Genomic DNA, 6,000 nt, shown 5'->3' with positions numbered 1-6,000 from the left:
TAATTATGGTACTTTATAACCACATTTTTGTAAAATATGGAGGTGTCAGTACTTTAACATATTTTGTAAAACATAGAGCTGTCAACACTTAACCACATTTTTTGTAAAATATGAAGTTGTTAATACGTTAGCTATGACTATACATAGTAGCAGAATCTAGGGAAATTTCATGGCAGAAAAGGAAATTTCAAGAACGCATCTAGGGAAATTTGGCCGAGTTCACCTGGCAACACTGCCGCAGACGAGAACAGGATATTCCTTGCAATCAGGCGCGCTGCTTAGGTTGAGCGGTAGGTTGCTTAAAGGTTTTCATGGAAATTTATCATTTGTGATCTTGTGTTGTAGTCTGGAGACACAGTGACAGTCATGAAGACATAAGAGTGACCAATTAGTAGCGCAGATGCTTAAGGGGTTCGAAGGATGGTGGTAATAAGAAGTTGAGAAGTGATTGTGGATGTCTGAATTTGTCGCTAAACAGTTCGGGATATTTAATTTTTGAAATATGTGCAATTCCCATGAAAAGTGTCTGTAGTGATGGGTAGAGAGGTAACGGTGCTCATGGGAATGGGAGGGAGTCAGGTGAGCAATTAGGCCTACAAAAATTCTTACTTAAATCTTTACCATAAATGTTTGTGGTTTTGTATATCACAGTTTAAAACATTTACCATGTTCATAACTCATAGAAAGATGAGACCACACTCAGTAGGTTTCTCTTATGTTAGATCGGTATTAACCAAGGATAAGAGATATGTCTCTTATCCTTGAATAATAACTTAACCCAGCTCGATGCATTTTTACTTGCCTGGGTATTGAGGTAAAATTGTCAGTCTGCATGGGGCTCAAATGAAAACAAACACAGATAGGCTCAAGAGATATGTCTCTTATCCTTGAATAATAACTTAACCCAGCTTGATGCATTTTTACTTGCCTGGGTATTGAGGTAAAATTGTCAGTCTGCATGGGGCTCAAATGAAAACAAACACATATAGGCTCAGTTTTACTAGTTGCCCAGAATCATGACAACTGATGCTGCCACTTGACAGTCTTCATGTCAGTTTATGAGACTTATGAAGAGCCATTACCTGCTTTTGCAAACTGAGGCTGGGATTACACATTTAGTGTTTTGGATACTTTTTGGCATGTAAATGTAAAATATGGTAATCATGGAATGTATTGTTGTACTGTCAAAAGTACAATACTTAAAAAAAGAAAAAATGAAGCATAAAAACACTCAGATAAACAATACGTTTCATGCCAAAAACCAGTATGGACCAGTATATTAATATTTATTTACATTTTCACAAGCAGATAAAGTTCAATATCCAGTAGTGAAAAAGTTTATGAAAGAAATAGGTGGTTTTCATAGACAAGTATATTCCACAATACTTACACAGTGTGCTGGTATATATATATATATATATATATCTATTTATCTATCTATCTATAGCCCGACGCCCTAATCCCGCAAAGAGTGGCCGCAGACAAAACGCCTCCAAGTCACTCTGTCACCCACCATTTGACTCCCCTCCCCCCAGCTCACCCCCCCTCCCTCATATACCTCTCAACTCCATCCCTCCACCTCATCCTCAGTCTACCCCTCCCTCTCCCTCCCTCCACCTCACCTACATACACCCTCTTAGTCAGTCTTTCATTCTCCATTCTCTCCACATGTCCAAACCACCTCAGTGTATTTCTCCTAATCTTTTCAACCACATCCACATCTACCCCACAACGTTCCTTCACTTCTTCATTCGTCAACCTGTCCCTCCACGTCACTCCACATGCTTCTCTCAAGTAACTCATTTCCACTGCTCTCACTCTTGACTTGTTCCCCTCTTGCAAGGTCCATGCCTCGCTTCCATACGTCAGGGTAGGGATCACAATACCATCATGCAGTGACTTCTTAACTTCCATACTCAACTTGCTATTTCTCATCACTGCTTTCAGTGTACCAACAACCTTTCTTCCCTGCTGTACCCTTTCACGTACTTCATCCCCCAAAGTTCCATCCTTACTAATCACACTACCCAAGTACTTGAATGCACTCACATTCTCCATATCCTCACCATCGAACCTCACTGCACACTCTGTGACTTCATTCCTCTCAAACACCATAACTTTACTTTTGTTTACATTAACCTTCAGCTTCCTCCTCCTTCACACTGTCCCAAATTCATTCACCAAACCTTGCAACTCCCATTCATCTTCACTCAACAATACTGTATATATATATCTATCTATTGCCAGACGCCTCAATCCCGTTTGGGGTGGCCACAAACAAATTGCCTCCAAGTCGCCCTGTCCTCCGCCATTTCACTCCCCTGCTCCCAACTCACACCCCCCTCTCTCATATACCTTTCCAGCCCATCCCTCCATCTCATCCTCGGCCTCCCCCTCCCTCTTTCCCCCTCCACCTCACTCACATACACTCTCTTCGTCAGTCTTTCACCCTCCATCCTCTCCACATGGCCAAACCACCTCAGTGTGTTCCTCATAACGCTTCCTATCACATCCACATCCACACCACAACGCTCCCTTATATCCCCATTCGTCAGCCTGTCTCTCCATGTGACTCCACAGGGTCCTCTCAAATAACTCATTTCCACTGCTCTCACTCTTGACTTGTGTCCTTCCAACAACGTCCAAGCTTCACATCCGTACGTTAAAGTTGGTATCACAGTACTGTCATGTAGTAACTTTTTCACTTCCATGCTCACTTCCCTGTTTCTTATCACTGCTTTCAAAGAACCAGCAACCTTTCTTCCCTGCTGTACCCTTTTAAGCACTTCACCCTCCAAACCTCCATCCTTACTCATCACACTACCCAAGTACTTAAACGTAATCACATTTTCCAATTCCTCACCATCCAACCTCGCTGTACATTCACTGACTTCACCTCTCTCAAAGACCATCACTTTACTCTTCCCTACATTCACCTTTAGATTCCGTTTCTTACACACTCTCTCAAACTCATTCACCAAATCTTGCAGCTCCCCTTCGTCTTCACTCAACAACACAGTATCATCTGCAAACAACAGTACAGGGAGTTTCCAAACACTATCCTCTCTCACCAGGGCCACTCCAACATCCACTACCCTACCTTGTACCTCTTTTATTACCCTATCCATGTACAGATTGAACAACCATGGAGACATGACACATCCCTGTATATATATACTGATTCAGAACATATAAACATATTGTTCTTTTTCTGGTGTACTGTGCAGTATTTAACTGGATTCCCACCTCAGCCACTCATATTTTTAAATTCTGTAATGTAAGATACCAGTACTGTACACAATAAGCAGCCACCCTCAGAATTGTTTGCTCTTCAGCCTATTACAGCATAGTCTACACAAACCATGTTTCTTTTATAGCATTTTTTGTAGAAATAACAAGCAAGATAATAACTGAGCTATGTTGTTCGATTGAACTTTGGGCAGCTTCCAGCATGCTGAATCAGTATATATAGTGTTATCCAGTGGGAGATCATCTAACAAAACACAGGTCATCGAAACCATTGCCATAGCCTTTCAGGTGTTTGATTGGGTAGTCTAATTATTTGCAGTTCATGATTGAAAGATACTCTGGTTAGGGCTAAAAAACAGCCAAATTAGGACTGGAGGATACCCAAGGATCTTAGACTGAAAGTTGAAGTTAATAGTAAGGGATATGGCTTTCTTAAATAGCCTAGTTAGGTTCCATATGGTTTACAATTTGCGATTCCCATTAATATCCCATACATTGACACCATGATAAGGGCTAAGGATGCTTAGGTTAGGATCAAAAGAATATTCTGGTTTAGTTAGGGTCAGCTAAAAAAAAAAAATTAAAAAAAAAAAAACAACATGGTACAGTATTCATTCATTACTTGTACTTTTTTTATTTTGTTTAATTCTCACATGTACTGTATTGCTTTCCCAAGTGACTTTTTTTTTTTTTCCATTCCCGCAACTACAATACTGGTACCTCAAAGCCCCAACTTCCCATGTCTTCATGATTTGATGAGGAGGAGGGGTTGGGGCAAAATTCAGAAAAAAAGTACAGTAAAACCTTAATATAATGGACTTCAGTATAGCGGGATTTGCTTTTATTGGACTCAAGGAGCCCACCGGACTAAATTCTTATACAGTATATCGGGGAAAGTCTGTTAAAGCCAGAAGTGGTCTGGACTGGCTGACCTCGGTCCAGCTTGGGGAGGGGGATGGTGGAGGATGAGGATATTTGGGTAGGTTGTCATGACCTTGATGATGGGCAGTGGATGGTCATTGGGTGGTTGTTGTGAGCTTGATGATGGACATTGAGTGATTGTCGTGACCTTGATCATGGGCATTGGATGGGTATTGGGTGGTATTCTCGACCTTGATGATGGGCGTTAGATGGGCATTGGTTGGTTGTCATGACCTTGATGATGGGCATTGGAGTGGGTCAGGATCTTGAAGATGTAGATTGCTGGATATGAGTTGGAAAACAAGTATAATGAAGCAACAATGCTAATGAAAAAAAGAAGTTGGTGTGAACCAGACTAACGTCTAATGTATTGGAAAAAGTTTGGGTATGCGGGGGGAAGTCTGGATGTCACTTTCTTCAGCATTTAGTTTTTTTTCGGAGTGGCTTGGGCCCCAATTGGTCCACTATGGTGAGGTTTTACTATAATTTCTAAGGGAAGATGTCACAGTCAGATGGAGATTTGAGTGATGAGTTTTCCTTGAATGTTGGCATACATCAGGGGTCAGTCTTGAGCTCCTAATTGTTTATCATGGTGCTTGAAGACCTCTTATGTGGCTTCAGAAATGCACTTCCATGAGAGATGCTGTATGCTGATGACTTGGTGTTGATTGCAAAGAATGAAAGGGAGGTGGAGAAGAGATTTAGGAAGGGGAGATGGAATGGGGCAAAAGGGTTTGAGAGTAAATGTAGATATAACAAAAGTGATGGTATCTAGGGGTGGTTGCAGTACTGCCAAAGAGGAGGGAGAGTGGCCATGTGCAGTTTGTCACAAAGGCATGGAAAGTAATTCCATCTTGTGCAGTATATGTGACAAGTGAGTGCATAAGGGATGTAGTGGAATTAAGGGCAGACTGCGAGAATGCTGATTTTGTGTGTATGGTGTTTTGTGGAGAGCATGTGGAGATTGTCAGGCATGAAAGGATTGATCTTGCTGGGCTTGAGTGTGTGGAGTAGAAGAGTTTTGTCACTTTGGGAGACATGTTTTGTGCTGGATGTTGAACTGGAGCTAGCTCTGTGGTTATAGCGAGGAGTGGTTGGAAGAAGTTCAGGGAGCTGTTGCCTTTCCCGACCTTGAGAGGGCTCTCCGTCCGTGCTAAGGGATCTTTGTATCCCACATGGTTTAGAAGTGTACTGCTGTATGGTAGTGAGACCTGGGCAGTAAAGGAAGAGGATATTCATAGACTCAAATGTACAGAAATGACAGTGATCAGGTGGATATCTGTTGCTTGAATGCAATGTTGGTGGAGGGGCGGCATATGATGGCAGGGTTGAGAAGAAGGACGGGACTGGAGTGTATTAGTGTTGTGATGAGGAGGGGTAGATTGAGATGCTTTGAGCATATGGAGAGGATGGGGGATAACAATTGGGTGCAGAAAGTTAGAAGTGTGCGCGTTGGGGGTAGAGTTGCGAGAAGCTGGCTGAAAAAGACCTAGGATGAGGTCATAGTGTGGCCTCAGAGTTAGGAGGCTGAATAGGGAGGCTGCCAGAGATTGAGCAACATGGAGAGCTGTCGTTAGGTGACTAAGGCTGATGTATGCATTCATGTTGGACCCTTTATAAAGAAAATGATCAACAACCCTCAGTTGAAGCCTTTTTCTTCCGAATTCCTAAAACTGATCAACCAGCGTAAATTTTGAAATCACGTTCATCAATTAACTCACATCTTGGGACTCATCCACGATATGTTCTTGTTCCCCGTTGGTTGCAGTCTCATATTAGATGTGGAGGTTGATTCAGTTGAGCCTTTCATCTTCGATTACACTTTGATCA

The 6,000-nt window shown here is 42.0% G+C and overlaps 1 protein-coding gene across 1 annotated transcript in view; it reads left to right on the top strand.

Annotated features, from left to right (window-relative positions):
* The first annotated feature begins 271 nt into the window (after positions 1 to 271).
* Positions 272 to 6,000, top strand: part of LOC145416333 (HAUS augmin-like complex subunit 1) — a 68,301-nt gene continuing 62,572 nt past the window's right edge. The window contains exon 1 of the mRNA XM_080285334.1: positions 272 to 290. The gene's annotated coding sequence lies outside the window, so the exon portion shown is untranslated. The remainder of the gene's footprint in view (positions 291 to 6,000) is intronic.

Source organism: Coenobita brevimanus, chromosome 13, assembly GCF_032717465.1.
Source record: "Coenobita brevimanus isolate Jiangsu-jjx chromosome 13, ASM3271746v2, whole genome shotgun sequence".
Taxonomy (NCBI): domain Eukaryota; kingdom Metazoa; phylum Arthropoda; class Malacostraca; order Decapoda; family Coenobitidae; genus Coenobita; species Coenobita brevimanus.
The sequence above is the reverse complement of the archived record's forward strand: the minus strand, read 5'-3'. Positions and strand labels throughout refer to the sequence as shown.